This window comes from Crinia signifera, chromosome 1, assembly GCF_055691185.1.
Source record: "Crinia signifera chromosome 1, ASM5569118v1, whole genome shotgun sequence".
Taxonomy (NCBI): domain Eukaryota; kingdom Metazoa; phylum Chordata; class Amphibia; order Anura; family Myobatrachidae; genus Crinia; species Crinia signifera.
Window position 1 is genome coordinate 29,295,187 of NC_139217.1, and position 23,973 is coordinate 29,319,159.

Here is a 23,973-nt window from a genome sequence, read left to right on the forward strand (position 1 = left end):
GGGCCTGGCCTGCCCCTAACAGTGATGTAGGCCCGCTCCCAAAAGTGACGTCAGCTATCCCAGCTGGCCCCCAACAGTGATAGCTGACCCGGCCCACCCCCAACAGTGACATCAGCGGCCCGACCTTTTGGGGCAACATAGATAATGGAAGCTACCCAGCATAACTGGCTGGTGACAGTAAACGTATCACTTGTCAGACAAGTCCAGCACTCCGACTGTACGTGCATGCATGCCACTAATACCAGGAATCAGACAGATATTTAGGTGAGTCTGGTAAGCAGCACTGCAGAGGGAAATGATAAGAGAACAACCATCAAAAACTGGAATATAGTAGAAAACTCAGGTAGCGAAAACTGTAAAGTTAGGATAAATGGGTGCCGGATGACTGCCCGACAATAGGGATCCCGACAGTCAGTATACCGACATCGGAACCCCGACTGCCGGTGCTCCGACAGGGGGATCCTGACTGACAGGGTCTATTCTCCCTTATGGGGGTCCACGACCCCCATAGAGGGTGAATAGAACCTATGGCGAGCACAGAGAGCCCGCAAGGGGCTTCTTTGCACCCGCCCCCCTGTCGGAGCACCGGCAGTCGGGATTCCGATGTCGGTATACGGACTGTCGGGATCCCGATTGACGGGCAGCCATACCACACCCTGGGAAAATATACATTATCTATAGCCAACTTTTTATTCCGTGATGAAAGGACAGAAAGATGATTCACAATGATTTGGATTTTGGACAGTTTCCAGGTATTTCAAGGTCAACCTCTGATCAAAGTAACGTCTTGCAAAGTGTATAAACAAATGTCTAACTTTGCTGACTTGTTATCTCCTCTGGGTCCTCCCTTGGCCTTATCGGAGCGATGGAATGCGGCATGCTGGGATTACTCCTATTAAAGGTATGTATGTCAGATCAACATTACAGAAGGGAACATTTTGCCTGTCTGTGACATGTACCTTGCTATTTACTCTGGAGGCCAGAAGCTGTAAGTTCACTCAACAATTACTGAATGTTGTGCTGTCATTGTACTGAACTAAAACACAGGGGAAATGCAAAACTCCACAAAGATGGCACCTTGTGGTGTAATGTCCAATGGGCCTGATTCAGAACACCAGCAGCCCTGCCTATTATTACAAACGCGCATGCACACGCTTCGTAGTGCACATGCACCACGCCAACCTGCGACGAGAGCCAGCGAAGGCTTTTCATCGATTTGGGGCTGGCACCCGCAGGAACATCCTGGCATTGGAAGGGAGTACTGATGATGTCCGTTCCGGTCCCGGAGGGTGGGGAAGCCATTTTTTGGTGAGTGATTGTGTAGGACTATGGAAATTAGCTGTCCAGTGATCAGGCCTGAATTATCCCCTATGTGTGTAAGAACTGAAATGAGCCCCCAAGAACACTAATTACTTTGCAACTCTATGTTCAGTAAACTTTCTGGTCAACTGGACCCAATTTCGGCAGATCAACAATCCTCTGCAGACCCCAGAGAGAAAGAACATAGTAGGGGAAGTAGGCGGGGCTTCATAATAAGTGAGACTGGCAACGGTAGGTGTGGTCATGGTTCCATGGAAAATAGTGGGTCCAAAAATGAAGGGGGTGTAGTCATGACATTATAAAAAAATTCAGTCAATGCTACGTCACTGTAAAGCGGAAGTGCACCTCTCAAATGTTGATGGAGTTGTTGCACCTCTTTGGCAGGCCTGGGCAGCTAGATTTTGAAGCGTTTGGGTGCTCCTTGATCTGAATGGGGGATTGGGGTGGAGTTTGAATGAATTGTGGGTGTGGTTTTCATAGATCGGTAGGAAATACAAAGAATCCAGGAATAGTGCGCGATTAAACCAAAGTGCAGCTTAGATTAATACAACAGATAAGCCAACATCCAAGGGTTACTCATGGGTGGGTGGCTGGGTTTTTGTAGGAATTAAGCTACCGGGGCTGTTAGAACTGCGTGCACAAATGCAGTCAGTGGCTGAGGCACTCGCACAAAATGCTCATGACACACGGCCTTTAACTAATCCACCCCGCCATTACCTCCCATAAACACACTGGGCAGGATTAAGGCTTATGGGAGCCCCAGGACAACTACATTGTGGGAGCACCCTCCAAAAAAAGAACTCATTTCACTGTCCACATCCCAATCACCAACACAGCCACAGTGCATACCAGGAGGGTAGAATAACGTGTCATAATATAAACTAGGGCACTGTAATGTGGCACAAAATGAAGTAGAGGCATTGTAATGTGGCACAAAATGAAGTAGAGGCATTGTAATGTGGCACAAAATGAAGTAGAGGTATTGTAATGTGGCACAATATGAACTGTTGCACTGTAATAAGACACAATATAAGTTCACCCACGACCACTGGCCATGACCATAATAAACCCTACAGTATATTGACATACTAGTACACTAGTGTTCCTTCTAGGAACTAAATGGGGCAGGGCGCTGGTGTATTTGGGGCAGCATAAGAGGGGCGGACCGGGCACGCCGACGTCATTAAAAGGGGGCGTGCCCGGGCCGCCGCATCACTAAAGGGGCGTGCCCGGGCTGGCGCGTCACTAAAGGCAGCGTGCCCGGGCCGCCGCATCACTAAAGGGGACATGCCCGGCCGCAACGACGTCCCTGAGCTGTCGGGAAAGCGCCGGGCACCACCATCTACGGCAGCGCTGGGCTTCCCCGGGGACAGGCAGCAGGCTGTTTTAGCGGGGCGCTGCTAGAGGGGCAGGGTGCATTTTGCCCTTTAAATACCGGGCAGGGCGCAGCGCTCCGCTAAAACAGCCTAGCGGGAACACTATTACACTACACCCTAACATGTACTGACCGCTGCCCATAATACCCTATACAGACATAGGACACTACACCCCCATGTCCTGACCACTGGCCATAATACATCTATTACACCCTATACAGACATAGGACACTACACCCCCATGTCCTGACCGCTGGCCATAATACATCTATTACACCCTATACAGACATAGGACACTACACCCCAACATGTCCTGACTGCTGGCCATAATACATCTATTACACCCTATACAGACATAGGACACTACACCCCAACATGTCCTGACCGCCGACCATAATACATCTATTACACCCTATACAGACATAGGATACTACACCCCAACATGTCCTGACTGCTGGCCATAATACAACTATTACACCCTATACAGACATAGGACACTACACCCCAACATGTCCTGACTGCTGGCCATAATACATCTATTACACCCTATACAGACATAGGACACTACACCCCAACATGTCCTGACCGCTGGCCATAATACATCTATTACACCCTATACAGACATAGGACACTACACCCCAACATGTCCTGACCGCTGGCCATAATACATCTATTACACCCTATACAGACATGAGACACTACACCCCAACATGTCCTGACCGCTGGCCATAATACATCTATTACACCCTATACAGACATAGGACACTACACCCCAACATGTCCTGACCGCTTGCCATAATACATCTATTACACCCTATACAGACATAGGACACTACACCCCAACATGTCCTGACCGCTGGCCATAATACATCTATTACACCCTATACAGACATAGGACACTACACCCCAACATGTCCTGACCGCTTGCCATAATACATCTATTACACCCTATACAGACATAGGACACTACACCCCAACATGTCCTGACCGCTGGCCATAATACATCTATTACACCCTATACAGACATAGGACACTACACCCCAACATGTCCTGACCACCGGCCATAATACTTCGGTACTCTTTACCTAGAAGGGCGCCCACGATTTTGATCGTGAGCATCGTTAGTAAAAAAAAATTGCGTCGGTCGCATCGCATGCGACCAAAAAATCGCATGCGATGCGACCGACGCGATGCCCACGATTTCCCATAGGGAACAATGTTAAATGTCCCAATTGACCCGATTTTCCTGTTCAATGTCTCAATTGACCCGATTTTCCATAGGAAACAATATTAAATGGCCCACAGAGGCCAAATAGGCACCCTGAAGTGTGAAATGGCCTCCACAATTGTTAACGCCACCCCACGATCAACGTGAACCCGAAGCGTGGCGAGCGCAGCGAGCCCGCGAGGGGCGGCGGTACGCGTCCTACAACCTTTTCATACCCCCACTATTCACGTCGGCGTGGAGTTGAGAATAGAAAGTGTGGCGAGCGCAGCGAGCCACCGAGCCCGAAGCGTGGCGAGCGCAGCGAGCCCCGCGAGGGGCCGCGGACAGCTGTGAAGCCCGCGAGGGGATGCGGATACCTGTGAAGGTATCCGCGTCCCCTCGCGGGGCTCGCTGCGCTCGCCACGCTTCAGGCTCGGTGGCTCGCTGCGCTCGCCACACTTTCTATTCTCAACTCAACGCCGACGTGGATAGTGGGGGTATGAAAAGGTCGTAGGACGCGTACCGCCGCCCCTCGCGGGCTCGCTGCGCTCGCCGCGCTTCGGGTTGACGTTGATCGTGGGGTGGCGTTAACAATTGTGGGGGCCATTTCACACTTCAGGGTGCCTATTTGGCCTCTGTGGGCCATTTAACATTGTTACCAATGGAAAAATCGGGTCAATTGAGACATTGAACAGCAAAATCGGGTCAATTGGGACATTTAACATTGTTCCCTATGGGAAATCGCGGGCATCGCGACAGTCGCATCGCATGCGATTTTTTAGTGCATGCGATGCCCGCGATGGCCGCCCTTCTAGGTAAAGAGTACCAATACTTCTATTACACCCTATACAGACATAGGACACTACACCCCCAACATGTCCTGACCACCGGACATAATACTTCTATTACACCCTATGCAAACATAGGACACTACACCCCAACATGTCCTGACCGCCGACCATAATACATCTATTACACCCTATACAGACATAGGACACTAAACCCCCAACATGCCCTGACCGCTGCCATAATACATCTATTACACCCTATACAGACATAGGACACTACACCCCAACATGTCCTGACCGCTGGCCATAATACATCTATTACACCCTATACAGACATAGGACACTACACCCCAACATGTCCTGACCGCTTGCCATAATACATCTATTACACCCTATACAGACATAGGACACTACACCCCAACATGTCCTGACCGCCGACCATAATACATCTATTACACCCTATACAGACATAGGACACTACACCCCAACATGTCTTGACCACTGGCCATAATACATCTATTACACCCTATACAGACATAGGACACTACACTCCCAGCATGTCCTGACCGCTGACCATAATACATCTATTACACCCTATACAGACATAGGACACTACACCCCCAACATGTCCTGACCGCTGGCCATAATGCATTTATTACACCCTATACAGACATAGGACACTACACCCCAACATGTCCTGACCGCCGACCATAATACATGTATTACACCCTATACAGACATAGGACACTACACCCCAACATGTCCTGACTGCTGACCATAATACATCTATTACACCCTATACAGACATAGGACACTACACCCCAACATGTCCTGACCACTGGTCATAATACATCTATTACACCCTATACAGACATAGGACACTACACCCCAACATGTCCTGACTGCTGGCCATAATACATCTATTACACCCTATACAGACATCGGACACTACACCCCCAACATGTCCTGACCGCTGGCCATAATACATCTATTACACCCTATACAGACATAGGACACTACACCCCAACATGTCCTGACCGCCGACCATAATACATCTATTACACCCTATACAGACATAGGACACTACACCCCAACATGTCTTGACCACTGGCCATAATACATCTATTACACCCTATACAGACATAGGACACTACACTCCCAGCATGTCCTGACCGCTGACCATAATACATCTATTACACCCTATACAGACAGGACGCTACACCCCAACATGTCCTGACCGCCGGCCATAATACATCTATTACACCCTATACAGACATCGGACACTACACCCCCAACATGTCCTGACCGCTGGCCGTAATACATCTATTACACCCTATACAGACATAGGACACTACACCCCAACATGTCCTGACCGCTGGCCGTAATACATCTATTACACCCTATACAGACATAGGACACTACACCCCAACATGTCCTGACCGCTGACCATAATACATCTATTACACCCTATACAGACATAGGACACTACACCCCAACATGTCCTGACCGCTGGCCATAATACATCTATTACACCCTATACAGACATAGGACACTACACCCCCATGTCCTGACCGCTGGCCATAATACATCTATTACACCCTATACAGACATAGGACACTACACCCCCAACATGTCCTGACCGCCGGCCATAATACATCTATTACACCCTATACAGACATAGGACACTACACCCCAACATGTCCTGACCGCTGGCCATAATACATATATTACACCCTATACAGACATAGGACACTACACTCCCAACATGTCCTGACCACCGACCATAATACATCTATTACACCCTATACAGACACAGTACACTACACCCCAACATGTCCTGACCACCGACCATAATACATCTATTACACCCTATACATCGGACACTGCACCCCAACATGTCCTGACCGCTGGAAATGCTTATAATATAATGTACTCACATAACAGCAATATCCCCATGAGGTCTTATTACATAGGGTGCCGGACGGCTCCCCGACAGTCGGGATTCCGTCAGTCATTACTCCGACGTCGCAATCCCGACTGCTTCCTCGTGGGGGTCCACGACCCCCATAGAGGGAGAATAAAATATGAGGCTTCATTGCGCTCCCCACGCTGTGCAGTCGGGATTCCGACCTCTGACTAATGACTGTCGGAATCCCGACCGTCGGATATTTATACCACACCCATTACATATACTGTATATTACTCACAGTCTAGAGATCTGGCTCCTGTGTTAGCCCGGAGTCTTATCACTACTGTCCCATTACAGACTCATACTCTCCTGATACTCAGTCACATCAGCATCAGTCCTGATTGGGGGTGCTCAGCACATGTTTTTACAGCTAGGGGCCCGTTTTGCCCAAGTAAGTAACCCCGGCTCCATCCACACCTAACAACAAATTACTGTATCAATTTTAATTCTGATTACTCCATAGGCCATCCGATAGGCCGGCGTATTTTCACGTATCATTATTATGCTTTAAACGGCACAAGACTTTATCCCGTGTAGTATCGCAGTACGTCATCTGGTGAGCTGTACGACTGGATTGCATCCATCTGGCCTAGTGGTCATGCTCCACACTGATACCATAAACTTCCCATCGTACACAATGCACCAGTGGCTGTCATGCACCCCCTCCCCCTGCACCATACCCAGACGGCGTAGGAAAGTACCGGCAATCGTATTCAGCTACAGTCACATTCTGTACGTGTGTGCGTGTGCCAGGGATACTGTACATCACACGCCAGCAGAGTTTGGTTGCGCGACTGCCTTTAACATCATAAGTGAGAGATTTGGTAAGAAATCTCCAGTTTTTTTTAAAGAAACCAGTTTGATTTTGCAGTGTAAATGATTGCCGCTTTAATCATTTGCAGTCTTGCCCACACAGCTTGCACTTTACTATACGCCACCTTACAGCCAAAGGTGAGTGTGGAAGGCAATCCTGTGATGTGCGGAGAACCCCCCACTGCACAGCCATAGGGGCAACTGAAATTGTAACTGGTCCCCCGGGGGTCTCTAACGGGTTAACGGTGCTCCAACATTTACAACCCATTGGCAGACAATATAAATAACATATCAGTGCGTCACGTGATCTCAAGTCACTGCAGCCCTACATGTAACATCCTCACGGGCTCATGCATACACTGACACGCACACACGGAGACAGAGAGCATGTAGGGACGTACGCTTACATACATGTAGCAATGCCGTAGCGTTGTTCTCATTTCTGCATGCAAACTGCAGATGCACCAAGCACGCAGAATGCACAGTGTCACGTTCTGCAGGATAACACAGATAGCAGCAGAAACGATCCCGTGAATGTCTGCGGATGCAGGCAGTCCCAGGCTGTGACAAGGTGCTAAGCCCCCCCTTACCTTTGCACACTCGCTTCCCATCTCCTGTATTGGGGCCCACCAAATCCTCAGCCCCACAGCTGTGTGTGCTGTGCACAGGAGCACCATCCTTCCCCAATACTGCCGCATATCCCAGCGTTCCTCAGCATGGTTCTCATACGGAGAGAAACTGCAGCTCAGATCCTCAGCATTCGCGTGCTCTTCATGTGTGTGTGTGTGTGTGGTGTGTTGTGTGTGTGAGTCACGTCTCTCTGTGTAGGACTGAGTGTACGGTTGGGCTGGCTGGCAGAGTAGGCTGGTAGGTGGGTGTCACGCTCCCGTATCCCACGGTGCCAGTTTACAAGCCGAGATATTTGTAATATTTCTTATCAGTAGAATATGCGTTTTAATGAGGCAGCGAGGAATCATTTGCTCTGTGAGGCGGGTTCTGGCCGGAGACTGACACTGAGAATGTTCCTGAGATCACATCTGGGTTCTGCAGAACAGGGGGGTGCATAGAGAGAGGCGCTGATATCAGGGCCGCTTCTAGGCATGCTGGGGCCCGAACTTATGGCGGGGCCCCCTCTTTTTCTATGTGCATTCCCCACATAAATAGAATAAAAAGAGAAATGTGTAGAATAGGATATACAAAAGAAAAATGGGTACTTGTGTATTAGTACGGCGCCCACTACGCAAGTTTCTTAGTGGGCTATTCTGCGTAATGAACTCGCATCACATGGCATGTTTTAGTGCAATGCGATGAATGCGATGCGGTCTCACTAGTTAATTTATTCACTGCACCCTGACCGCAGATCGCATCGCATTACACTCAAAATCAATTGCGATTGCATGCGATTTTTTGTGCATTGCAATTTACCACAAAACCCCCAGTGTATATGTATATGTAATGCCAAAAAACACCCAGTGTATATGTATATGTGATGCAATTGTATTTTTCACCCCCGACCTTTTCATACCCCCACTATCTACGTCGGCGTGGAGTTGATTTTATATAGTGTGGCGAGCGCAGCGAGTGAGGTGACTCTCTACCAATCCTGGATCGTTTGGGAACGTTGGGAGCACCGTTTCCTCACAGTCTCCCTACACGTTTGGAGGAGGATTTTTATTGATTACACAGTGTTACATCATTGTTTTGTTCTCCTCTTTATTTACATACTTGAACTTCTGGATTGGAGAAAGAGGTGGAGATTACATGGATTTGTACCAATATGTTGGGACAGTGCTTTCAGTGCATGTGACACTATTCCTGTTGTTTTGCCAGAAATGCGTAGAAGCCTAACGCCATACTACCACATATAGCCCCATGTCCGTTGGAACAGCCCCATGCTACAACATGTAGCTCCATGTTCAGCATAATAGCCACATGACCATCACTTACAGCCCCATGTCTAGAATAACAGCCCCATGACCATCACATATAGCCCCATGTCCAGCATAACAGCCTCATGCTACAACATATAGCCCTATGTCCAGCATAACAGCCTCATGACAATCACTTATAGGCCCATGCCCGCATAACAGGCCCATGCTAACACATATGGCCCCATGTTCATCATAACAGCCTCATGATCATGGCTTATAGCCCCATGTTCAGCATAACAGATCCATGACCATTACTTATAGCCCAATGTCCAGCATACCAGCCTCATGCTAACACATATAGCCCCATGTCCGGGGGAACAGCCCCATGACCATCACTTATAGCCCCATGACCAGCATAACCGGCCTATGTCCAGCATAACAGACCCATGCTAACACATATGACCCCATGTCCAGCATAACAGCCTCATGACCATCACGTATAGCCCCATGTCCAGCATAAAAGCCCCATGACCATCACTTATAGCCCCATGTCCAGCATAACAGCCTCATGCTATCACATATAGCCCCCATGTCCAGCATAACAGCCTCGTGACCATCACTTATAGCCCCATGTCCAGCATAACAGCCTCATGCTACCACATATAGCCCCATGTCCGGCATTACAGCCTCACAACACCACATATAGCCCCATATCCAGCATAGCAGCTTCATGCCTACCTCACCCTATACAGATACAGGACAATGCGCCCCCAACATGGCTTGACTGCTGGACATGTTCATAATATACAGAATGTATGTGAGAGTCAGTGCACAGGTGGGTCCTCATACAGTGTCTCTGGAGCCATGACGTGTGCATGCATGTGCCTGCCAAATTTTTAGCGTAGGGGGGGGGGGGGGGGGGGCATTAAAAATTTTGTTATGGGGCCCACAAGGTTCTAGATTCGCCACTGGTTACACAGCTCTCCTGTGTGGCCCAGTGGTACGCAGCTCTCCCGTGTGGCCCAGTGGTACACAGCTCTCCTGTGTAGCCCAGTGTTACACAGCTCTCCCGTGTGTCCCAGTGGTACACAGCTCCCGTGTGGCCCAGTGCTACACAGCTCCCGTGTGGCCCAGTGCTACACAGCTCCCGTGTGGCCCAGTGGAACACAGCTCCCATGTGGCCCATTGGTACACAGCTCTCCTGTGTGGCCCAGTGGTACGCGGCTCTCCTGTGTGGCCCAGTGGTACAAAGCACTCCTGTATGGCCCACTGGTTACACAGCTCTCCTGTATGGCCCAGTGGAACACAGCTCTCCTGTGTGGCCCAGTGGTACATGGCTCTCATGTGCGGCCCAGTGGTACACATCTCCCCTGTGTGGCCCAGTGGTACACAGCTCTCCTGTGTGGCTGTGCGTCCCAGTAGTACACAGCTCTTTCGCGTGGCCCAGTGGTACACGGCTCTCCTGTGCGGCCCAGCGGTACACAGCTCTCCTGTGTGGCCTAGTGCTACACAGCCCTCCTGTGTGGCCCAGCGGTACACAGCTCTCCTGTGTGGCCCAGCAGTACACAGCTCTCCTGTGTGGCCCAGCAGTACACAGCTCTCCTGTGTGGCCCAGTGGTACACGGCTCTCCTGTGTGGCCCAGTGGTACACAGTTCTCCCGTGTGGCCCAGTGGTACACAGTTCTCCCGTGTGGCCCAGTGGTACACAGCTCTCCTGTGTGGCTCAGTGGTACACAGCTCTCCCGTGTGGCCCAGTGGTACACAGCTCTCCCGTGTGGCCCAGTGCTACACAGCTCCCGTGTGGCCCAGTGCTACACAGCTCCCATGTGGCCCGATGGAACACAGCTCCCATGTGGCCCAGTGGTATACAGCTCTCCTGTGTGGCCCAGTGGTACACGGCTCTCCTGTGTAGCCCAGTGGAACAAAGCACTCCTGTATGGCCCACTGGTTACACAGCTCTCCTGTATGGCCCAGTGGAACACAGCTCTCCTGTGTGGCCCAGTGGTACATGGCTCTCATGTGCGGCCCAGTGGTACACATCTCCCCTGTGTGGCCCAGTGGTACACAGCTCTCCCGTGTGGCCGTGCGGCCCAGTGGTACACAGCTCTCCCGTGTGGCCCAGTGGTACACGGCTCTCCTGTGCGGCCCAGCGGTACACAGCTCTCCTGTGTGGCCTAGTGCTACACAGCTCTCCTGTGTGGCCCAGCGGTACACAGCTCTCCTGTGTGGCCCAGCGGTACACAGCTCTCCTGTGTGGCCCAGTGGTACACAGCTCTCCCGTGTGGTCCAGTGGTACACAGTTCTCCCGTGTGGCCCAGTGGTACACAGCTCTCCCGTGTGGCCCAGTGGTACACGGCTCTCCTGTGCGGCCCAGTGATACACGGCTCTCCCGTGCGGCCCAGCGGTACACAGCTCTCCTGTGTGGCCTAGTGCTACACAGCTCTCCTGTGTGGCCCAGCGGTACACAGCTCTCCTGTGTGGCCTAGTGCTACACAGCTCTCCTGTGTGGCCCAGCGGTACACAGCTCTCCTGTGTGGCTCAGTGGTACAGTTGTCTGGCTGAATTTATGGATAGACTACAAATGGTCCTATAGATTGTAAGCCTGCGAGCAGGGCCCTCCTACCCCTATGTCGGTCTGTTATTTTATCACTGTTGTTTCTAATTGTAAAGCTCAGCGGAATATGCTGCGCTATATAAGAAACTGTAAATAAATAATGGTCATGTCATACAGCCTGGAGAATGACACAGCAACAATTTGGGGCCTAATGCATCTTGAGATGAATATTTAGCAGACGGTTTTGTTATATTAGGTGGATCACAGATATTCAGTATATAAGGATGATATTCTGTGTATAAGGATGTCCCAGCACTATCGGCATGCCAACACAGCACATAGGCCACATTGCAGCTCTCCTCCTGTCCTGATAGGCTCAGACCATTGTTGCAGAATGGCATTCTGGGTAACAAGACAGCATACTTATTGGACTTCAGTCATACAGTAGTTACTAAATAAAAGCCTGGCTGCTTACTGACGCATGACAATTCTATACCCCAGCCCTGCTTGCAATACACATCTGTCAGAGCTTATATCAAGATAATGAGTTCTGCATCAGAAAGCCCCAGGAATGAGATCCTTAACACATGGCCTGCTGCTCAGAAGTATCGCTCCTTACCAGAGAGACCTGGGCTTACATGTCCCTGTACCAGGGTAACGGGACTTAGGGCCCCATTCAGATCTGATGATTTAGGGGGTTATTCAGACCTCTGTCAAATTGAGAACAGGTCTGAATAACCCCCTTAGTGAAAATAATAATACCCAATATTTGCCATGTTTTGCTGCCATAGGATGTGCTCGTCTCCAATTCTGGAGTTTGAATGTCGCTATCTGTGCGGTTGCTATGGAAACCATTATACCTGATTGGGCTTGTACCTAATCCACCCCAGTATGAGTCATCCTATGTACAGTATATATATAGCGCCGGCGATAATTGCTGGACTGCACACGCACAGTGGGACTGGAGCCCGAGCTTTACTGTCCAATTATAAACAGAAATGTTTAAATGGCAAAAAAAAATAAAAAATTGAAATTTTAAAAAGACTCAAAATATAAAAACAAATGCTTTACACCGATGATAACGGTCGGCTCCCGTTGCTTTCTTCTGTTGTCGCCTTACTGAAATAAGAAAACAAGTACCGTGCCAGTACACAAATCTGTCCTCCCGCCCACAGTAACCGCTTCATAGTGTTTTTGTCCTACGCCTCAGATAAGCACTGCTCTGATTGGCCGGTCCTATAGATGGCAGAGGTATGTGATGGAGCTGGCCAGGTCCGCTGGTTTATGAGTGAGGCGGAACAGTGTTTCAGGATGATACATGGTTAACGCGAAGGGTACGTGTGATAGGTACCCAGCGCTGTATAGAATGTACAGTATGTACCAGATCCCGCCAGGAGCATACAGGTGAGTACAGGTGGGGAAGACGCACTTGTGTCTGTACATGCAGTGGTTGTAGGGGACCATGCACAGTGCTTCTATACAGTGGCGGCGGATAGTTGCACCCACTGCAATCGGTTTTAGCAAATATTTCTATTTGCAAGCCGATTGCAGCATGATTAACAGGGAGTGGGCGTGTGGGGGTGGATCCTGGCCGTTTTCATGGGCGTGCCCGCAAAAATGGTCCAGAAAAAGCCACAGGTATGTTTTTGCCTGCTGGGGTAGGGCAAGAGACGTCAACGGGCGGCCGGAAGTGGCTGCAAACACCAGGGACAAGAGGAAAATTAATTTGTAAGTCGCAAGCCTTGGAAACCTAATCACAAGGTGGGATTTCGTAGGGCAGTGGGCGGATGCAGACCTCTTTGCAGCCCAATTCGGCCCTGTATGACCAGGTGTGAATCGGGCCCTAAGCCTTGGAAAAAGTAGAGAAAGATAAAGTACCAGCCAATCAGCTCCTAACTGCCATGTTACAGGCAGTGTTCTGAAAAGAAATGACTGGTTGGTACTTTCGGCCTAATCCAGACCTGATCGTAGGGCTGCTAATTTTCGGAGCCCTGCGATCAGGTATACGCCACCCCGCCAGAGAGAAATCCTGCCCGGTGCAAGCCTGCGATAAGCTGCAAATCCTTTCACAGCCGCTCACCATGTAATGATTCCCCAGTGTGTGCAGTCTGTGTGTAGCCCAGGACTTACTCAGTGGCTGCGATAGAATCAGGCTGATCGGGGGCGGAGTTGACGTCACATGACTTCCCCTCACACATCTGGCCACGCCTGAGTATTCCCTGACACTCCCAGATAACAGCCGCTCACCATGTAATGATTCTCCAGTGTGTGCAGTCTGTGTGTAGCCCAGGACTTACTCAGCGGCTGCGATAGAATCAGGCTGATCAGGGGCGGAGCTGATGTCACATGACTTCCCCTCACACACCTGGCCACGCCTGCTTATTCCCTGACACTCCCAGATAACAGCCGCTCACCATGTATTCTCCAGTGTGTGCAGTCTGTGTGTAGCCCAGGACTTACTCAGCGGCTGTGATAGAATCAGGCTCATCGGGGAAGGAGCTGACATCACATGACCTCCTCTCACACACCTGGCCACGCCTGCCTATTACCTGACACTCCCAGATAACAGCCGCTCACCATGTAATGATTCCCCAGTGTGTGCAGTGTGTGTGTAGCCCAGGACTTACTCAGTGGCTGTGATAGATTCAGGCTGATCGGGGGCGGAGCTGACATCACATGACCTCCTCTCACACACCTGGCCACACTTGCGTATTACCTGACACTCCCAGATAACAGCCGCTCACCATGTAATAATTCCCCAGTGTGTGCAGTGTGTGCATAGCCCGGGACTTACTCAGCGGCTGTGATAGAATCAGGCTGATCGGGGGCGGAGCTGATGTCACATGACTTCCCTTCACACACCTGGCCACGCCTGCCTATTACCTGACACTTCCAGATAACAGCCGCTCACCATGTAATGATTCCCCAGTGTGTGCAGTGTGTGTGTAGCCCAGGACTTACTCAGTGGCTGTGATAGATTCAGGCTGATCGGGGGCGGAGCTGACATCACATGACCTCCTCTCACACACCTGGCCACACTTGCGTATTACCTGACACTCCCAGATAACAGCCGCTCACCATGTAATAATTCCCCAGTGTGTGCAGTGTGTGCGTAGCCCGGGACTTACTCAGCGGCTGTGATAGAATCAGGCTGATCGGGGGCGGAGCTGATGTCACATGACTTCCCTTCACACACCTGGCCACACCTGCGTATTACCTGACACTCCCAGATAACAGCTGCTAACCATGTAATGATTCCCCAGTGTGTGCAGTGTGTGCATAGCCCAGGACTTACTCAGCGGCTGTGATAGAATCAGGCTGATCGGGGGCGGAGCTGATGTCACATGACTTCCCTTCACACACCTGGCCACACCTGCGTATTACCTGACACTCCCAGATAACAGCTGCTCACCATGTAATGATTCCCCAGTGTGTGCAGTGTGTGCATAGCCCAGGACTTACTCAGCGGCTGTGATAGAATCAGGCTGATCGGGGCCGGAGCTTATGTCACATGACTTCCCCTCACACACCTGGCCACACCTGCGTATTACCTGACACTCCCAGATAACAGCCGCTCACTATGTAATGATTCCCCAGTGTGTGCAGTGTGTGCGTAGCCCAGGACTTACTCAGCGGCTGTGATAGAATCAGGCTGATCGGGGGCGGAGCTGATGTCACATGACTTCCCCTCACACACCTGGCCACACCTGCGTATTCCCTGACACTCCCAGATAACAGCCGCTCACCATGTAATGACTCCCCAGTGTGCACAGTGTGTGCATAGCCCAGGACTTACTCAGCCGCTGTGATAGAATCAGGCTGATCGGGGCCGGAGCTTATGTCACATGACTTCCCCTCACACACCTGCACGTTCCCTGACACTCCCAGAAAACGGCCAGCTACCTCCCCCAAACACCGTCTTCCTGTGAATCACCTTGTGTAGCAGTAGCAGGCTTTTATTGCATGACAGCCTCGTGCATGTGTACTACTGGTGGTGCGCATCAATTTTCGACCGGCCTGTGAATTCACAGCCGTGCTTTCAGGTCATAATTATGCCCGTTAAAAATTGGGTGGGGGGTTATTTCCAAATCAGGCCCTAAATATACTGTACTTCCCCAAATTCCAGCCCAGTGTCAGTGCTGTCCCCATCGGCAATGCAAATGCAGGAGAGGACGCATACCTCCTGCTGCCCGCTTTTACAATTGCTAAAAACTGCAATTCGATTGCAGTTCCAAACGAAGATAACGACCATTGGTCACGATGTTCATCTGTGATTGCAGCCTGATTAATCAGTTTAAGTATTGCTCATAGTGTTGTCACAAATCTAAGAATTTCATCATTTCACATCATCTCTGTTCACTAGATCATGTGCCATGCGCCTGTGGTTGCCATAGTAGTTGCATTACATTAAATCTGCAGCATTACCAATAAGTAGCAGCCTGAAGAAACAAATCAAGGATACAAAGTAATTACTCTCCCCTTTTCGGACAATCTCCGGTGGACTTAAAAGTTTTTATTTGCAAAGGGAAAAAAAAAAAAATGTGATCGGGTGGCGGGCAATCATTCTGTTATTAATGCTATAAAGATGGTACGGTATGCCAACAATGTGTAGGTCAACAGTCAAAACTCAACATAAACCACACAAAAATCTAGCAAATTCACATAACGGCAATGTTTGCCTGGCAGGCGAAGGCCGGCAGGACTGGAAGGGTTAACAATATGGAGTCATTTAATATTCTCCGGTACTTATTATAGCGAAACATTACACAATGTCAGAGAAAGCGCTGAAACAGGTCATTGGGACCCCTTGGGAACTTAACAGGCACAATAGTAACGTGGAAACATGCAATCCGTTTCATTTTGGCCGTATAGAATCATTTCCATTCCACTACATCCCCCCCACCACCCCCACAACAGACTATTATTTATAGAGCCAGACCTGACTCCTGGTTACCTGCAGCTGGAGCGTCCTGTGATACAGTACGTGCAGCCCAACGAATCTATGCCAGAAGAGTAATTCTCAGCGACAAATTCAGGTCACGCTGTCATCCCACCAACACTAGCACCCGGGAGACTTGCTGAGCTATGAGTCAGTCTGCCACACCATGATAGTAATATATATATATATATATATATATATATATATATATATACAGTATACATGCCTAGTACTGTATGTATCCCTAAACTCCCCTGGCATATCCTACCTGTAACCCTCCTCTGCCACACTGCCAGCATGTGACAAGGTAATACTGCGACTCTGTCAATATTACATGTGATGTGAGGGCCTTCCACAGCTCTGTAGCAGCAGTTCGCTGTTCCTCACCCAGTTTTAAGCCTCCTACACAGCTGTTTCTGTTTCAGTTTATGATTGTGTTTCAACCTACATATGAAATGATGATCACTGTCACCTGTTGGTTATGACTGGTTAACCCTACACCTGACTATAATCCTGCATAATCCATGACTTTGTTCATTCACTTTGCACTGATTCAGACCTGGCCGCCAGGCTCGCTGGTTCGATGGTCACTCATCATCGAATGATTTTTCAACCCTTCGGAATGAAAAGTAAGTCTATACTTACTTTACAGATTACCGCTTTCTGCCGAAATGTTGTGCTGTGTTTTAATAATGACAGGAGCTGGTTGGTTGGTAACTTTATCTCTCTCCTAGAACTCACATAGAGGTAATAAATTGGACATATTATAGCATACTTGTAGGGTGATACCTGGACAGTAGGTCCAAGTTGACCATTTAAGAGGATGGGGGAGTGACGCGTTTCGCATTAATATGACACAACTTCCCACTGCACAATGCTAAAACTACAGGGAAGTGATTTAATGATGTGATTCAAGACTGGTTACATAGGTAGGATCCGGGGGGCTCGTCTGGGACTCTGGGAGAATTTAGCAGCATTTGTCTTTAGGCTATTCTGAGGGAGTAGGACAATCCTAATTCATGAACCTACAAAGGGGCAGAGAACATGTGGAAACACGCAGAATTGCATACCAAAGTGAGTGTTTCGGAGCGTACATTCGTGGGATTAAATATGTTTTGGCTAAATGGATCATCTAAGGAATATGACTACCCAGGGCTGTTACTTCCTTCCTTTCTCAATGGTATTCGATGGCCCAACAGAAATCTATAACCCTCATAGGTTACCATCCCATAATGCAGCTGAAACTAACATTATACTAACAGTGACTGAGCCCATATATACCACACAGCCCTGCCAGTGACTGAGCCCATATATACCACACAGTCCTGCCAGTGACTGATACCATATATACCACACAGTCCTGCCAGTGACTGATACCATATATACCACACAGCCCTGCCAGTGACTGAGCCCATATATATCACACAGCCCTGCCAGTGACTGAGCCCATATATACCACACATCCCTGCCAGTGACTCTGCCCACATACTGTATACCACACAGCCCTGCCAGTAACTGAGCCCATATATACCACACAGCCCTGCCAGTGTCTCTGCCCACATACTGTATACCACACAGTCCTGCCAGTAACTGAGCACATATATACCACACAGCCCTGCCAGTGACTGAGCCCATATATACCACACATCCCTGCCAGTGACTCTGCCCACATACTGTATACCACACAGCCCTGCCAGTAACTGAGCCCATATATACCACACACTCCTGCCAGTAACTGAGCACATATATACCACACAGCCCTGCCACTGACTGAGCCCATATTAACCACACAGCCCTGCCAGTGACGGAGCCCATATACCACACAGCCCTGCCAGTGACTGAGCCCATATATACCACACAGCCCTGCCAGTGACTGACCACATATATACCACACAGCCCTGCCAGTGACTGAGCCCATATACTGTATACCACACAGTCCTGCCAATAACTGAGCCCATATATACCACACAGCCCTGCCAGTGACTGAGGGAATGGGATCATTCGTCAGACTGCATTTAGGTCTACAGTCATTAGGTCGACCCCACTAGGTCGACTGGCAGGAAGGTCGACCTGACTTAAGGTCGACATGGGCCAAGGTCGACATGACTTAAGGTCGAATTTGCATAAAGGTCGACATGAGGAAGGTCGACTGGTCATAAGGTCGACGTGGGTTTTTCACTGTTTTTTGATCCGAATGTCGACACAGTCGACATGGACACAGTTGGCAATGAGAGTCGGACCCTCGCATCGCTCGCTTCGCTCGCGATGCTTCGGGCACGGTGCCTCGCTGCGCTCGGCACACTATTTTATTCTCCCACCACGCCCGAGTGGATGGTAGGGCATGAAATACCGCCTGTCGGCACATGTCGGCTCAAAAAACAGTGAAAAACCCATGTCGACCTTATGACCAGTCGACCTTCCTCATGTCGACCTTTATGCAAATTCGACCTTAAGTCATGTCGACCTTGGCCCATGTCGACCTTAAGTCAGGTCGACCTTCCTGCCAGTCGACCTAGTGGGGTCGACCTAATGACTGTAGACCTAAATGCAGTCTGACGAATGACCGCATCCTGTGACTGAGCCCATATATACCACACAGCCCTGCCAGTGACTGAGCCCATATATACCACACAGCCATGCCAGTGACTGAGCCCATATATATCACACAGCCCTGCCAGTGACTGACCACATATATACCCCACAGCCCTGTCAGTGACTGAGCCCATATATACTATACAGCCCTGCCAGTGACTGAGCCCATATATACCACAAAGCCCTGCCAGTGACTGAGCCCATTTATACCACACAGCCCTGCCAGTGACTGAGCCCATATATACCACACAGCTCTGCCAGTGACTGAGCCCATATATACCACACAGCCCTGCCAGTGACTGAGCCCATATATACCACACAGCACTGTCAGTAACTGACCACATACTGTATACCACACAGCCCTGCCAGTGACTGACCACATATATATACCACACAGCCCTGCCAGTGACTCTGCCCACATACTGTATACCACACAGCCCTGCCAGTGACTGAGCCCATATATACCACACAGCCCTGCCAGTGACTGATACCATATATACCACACAGCCCTGCCAGTGACTGAGCCCATATATACCACACAGCCCTGCCAGTGACTGACCACATATATATACCACACAGCCCTGCCAGTGACTGAGCCCATATATACCACACAGTCCTGCCACTGACTGACCACATATATATACCACACAGCCCTGCCAGTGACTGAGCCCATATATACCACACAGTCCTGCCACTGACTGAGCCCATATATACCACACAGCCCTGGCAGTGACTCTGCCCATATATACCACACAGCCCTGCCAGTGACTGAGCCCATATATACCACACAGCCAGCCAGTGACTGAGCACATATATACCACACAGCCCTGCCAGTGACTGAGCCCATATATACCACACAGCCCTGCCAGTGACTGTGCCCATATATACCACACAGCCCTGCCAGTGACTGAGCCCATATATACCACACAGACCTGCCAGTGACTGAGCCCATATATACCACACAGCACTGCCAGTAACTGACCACATACTGTATACCACACAGCCCTGCCAGTGACTGACCACATATATATACCACACAGCCCTGCCAGTGACTGAGCCCATATATACCACACAGCCCTGCCAGTGACTGAGCCCATATATACCACACAGCCATGCCAGTGACTGAGCCCATATATATCACACAGCCCTGCCAGTGACTGACCACATATATACCACACAGCCCTGTCAGTGACTGAGCCCATATATACCATACAGCCCTGCCAGTGACTGAGCCCATATATACCACACAGCCCTGCCAGTGACTGAGCCCATATATACCATACAGCCCTGCCAGTGACTGAGCCCATATATACCACACAGCCCTGCCAGTGACTGTGCCCATATATACCACACAGCTCTGCCAGTGACTGAGCCCATATATACCACACAGCCCTGCCAGTGACTGAGCCCATATATACCACACAGCACTGTCAGTAACTGACCACATACTGTATACCACACAGCCCTGCCAGTGACTGACCACATATATATACCACACAGCCCTGCCAGTGACTCTGCCCACATACTGTATACCACACAGCCCTGCCAGTGACTGAGCCCATATATACCACACAGCCCTGCCAGTGACTGAGCACATATATACCACACAGCCCTGCCAGTGACTGAGCCCATATATACCACACAGCCATGCCAGTGACTGAGCCCATATATACCACACAGCCCTGGCAGTGACTCTGCCCATATATACCACACAGCCCTGCCAGTGACTGAGCCCATATATACCACACAGCCCTGCCAGTGACTGAGCCCATATATACCACACAGCCCTGCCAGTGACTGAGCCCATATATACCAAACAGCCCTGCCAGTGACTGAGCCCATATATACCACACAGCCCTGCCAGTGACTGAGCCCATATATACCACACAGCCCTGCAAGTGACTCTGCCCATATATACCACACAGCCCTGCCAGTGACTGAGCCCATATATACCACACAGCCCTGCCAGTGACTGAGCCCATATATACCACACAGCCCTGCCAGTGACTGAGCCCATATATACCACACAGCACTGGCAGTGACTCTGGCAATATATACCACACAGCCCTGCCAGTGACTCTGCCCATATATACCACACAGCCTGCCAGTGACTGAGCCCATATATACCACACAGCCCTGCCAGTGACTCTGCCCATATATACCACACAGCCCTGCCAGTGACTGAGCCCATATATACCAAACAGCCCTGCCAGTGACTGAGCCCATATATACCACACAGCCCTGCCAGTGACTGATCCCATATATACCACACAGCCCTGCCAGTGACTGACCACATATATATACCACACAACCCTGCCAGTGACTGAGCCCATATATACCACACAGCCCTGCCAGTGACTGAGCCCATATATACCACACAGTCCTGCCACTGACTGACCACATATGTATACCACACAGCCCTGCCAGTGACTGAGCCCATATATACCACACAGTCCTGCCACTGAATGAGCCCATATATACCACACAGCCCTGCCAGTGACTCTGCCCATATATACCACACAGCCAGCCAGTGACTGAGCACATATATACCACACAGCCCTGCCAGTGACTGAGCCCATATATACCACACAGCCCTGCCAGTGACTGTGCCCATATATACCACACAGCCCTGCCAGTGACTGAGCCCATATATACCACACAGCCCTGCCAGTGACTGAGCCCATATATACCACACAGCCAGCCAGTGACTGAGCACATATATACCACACAGCCCTGCCAGTGACTGAGCCCATATATACCACACAGCCCTGCCAGTGACTGTGCCCATATATACCACACAGCCCTGCCAGTGACTGAGCCCATATATACCACACAGCCCTGCCAGTGACTGAGCCCATATATACCACACAGCACTGCCAGTAACTGACCACATACTGTATACCACACAGCCCTGCCAGTGACTGACCACATATATATACCACACAGCCCTGCCAGTGACTCTGCCCACATACTGTATACCACACAGCCCTGCCAGTGACTGAGCCCATATATACCACACAGCCCTGCCAGTGACTGACCACATATATACCACACAGCCCTGCCAGTGACTGACCACATATATACCACACAGCCCTGAAAATGACTAAGCCCATATATACCAAACAGCCCTGCCAGTGACTGAGCCCATATATACCACACAGCCCTGCCAGTGACTGAGCCCATATATGCCACACAGCCCTGCCAGTGACTGAGCCCATATATACCACACAGCCCTGCCAGTGACTGAGCCCATATATACCACACAGCCCTGCCAGTGACTGAGCCCATATATACCACACAGCCCTGCCAGTGTCTGACCACATATATATATACCACACAGCCCTGCCAGTGACTGACCACATATTTATACCACACAGCCCTGCCAGTGACTGAGCCCATATATACCACACAGCCCTGCCACTGACTGAGCCCAAATATACCACACAGCCCTGGCAGTGACTCTGCCCATATATACCACACAGCCCTGCCAGTGACTGAGCCCATATATACCACACAGCCAGCCAGTGACTGAGCACATATATACCACACAGCCCTGCCAGTGACTGAGCCCATATATACCACACAGCCCTGCCAGTGACTGTGCCCATATATACCACACAGCCCTGCCAGTGACTGAGCCCATATATACCACACAGCCCTGCCAGTGACTGAGCCCATATATACCACACAGCACTGCCAGTAACTGGCCACATACTGTATACCACACAGCCCTGCCAGTGACTGACCACATATATATACCACACAGCCCTGCCAGTGACTCTGCCCACATACTGTATACCACACAGCCCTGCCAGTGACTGAGCCCATATATACTACACAGCCCTGCCAGTAACTGAGCCCATATATACCACACAGCCCTGGCAGTGACTCTGCCCATATATACCACACAGCCCTGCCAGTGACTCTGCCCATATATACCACACAGCCTGCCAGTGACTGAGCCCATATATACCACACAGCCCTGCCAGTGACTGAGCCCATATATACTGTACCACACAGCCCTGCCAGTGACTGAGCCCATATATACCAAACAGCCCTGCCAGTGACTGAGCCCATATATACCACACAGCCCTGCCAGTGACTCTGCCCATATATACCACACAGCCCTGCCAGTGACTGAGCCCATATATACCACACAGCCCTGCCAGTGACTGAGCCCATATATACCACACAGCCCTGCCAGTGACTGAGCCCATATATACCACACAGCCCTGGCAGTGACTCTGCCCATATATACCACACAGCCCTGCCAGTGACTCTGCCCATATATACCACACAGCCTGCCAGTGACTGAGCCCATATATACCACACAGCCCTGCCAGTGACTGAGCCCATATATATACCACACAGCCCTGCCAGTGACTGAGCCCATATATACCACACAGCCCTGCCAGTGACTGAGCCCATATATACCACACAGCCCTGCCAGTGACTGAGCACATATATACCAAACAGCCCTGGCAGTGACTCTGCCCATATATACCACACAGCCATGCCACTGACTGAGCCCATATATACCACAC

The 23,973-nt window shown here is 50.2% G+C and overlaps 1 protein-coding gene across 2 annotated transcripts in view; it reads right to left on the reverse strand.

Moving 5' to 3' along the window:
- LZTS3 (leucine zipper tumor suppressor family member 3) overlaps positions 1–23,973 on the reverse strand; it is a 99,072-nt gene that overhangs the window by 69,527 nt on the left and 5,572 nt on the right. The window contains exon 1 of one of the 2 annotated variants that reach the window (XM_083184011.1): positions 8,064–8,360. The exons of the other annotated variant lie outside the window; for it this stretch is intronic. The gene's annotated coding sequence lies outside the window, so the exon portion shown is untranslated. Of the gene's footprint in view, positions 1–8,063; positions 8,361–23,973 lie in introns of those variants that run through there. 2 annotated transcript variants of the gene reach the window in all.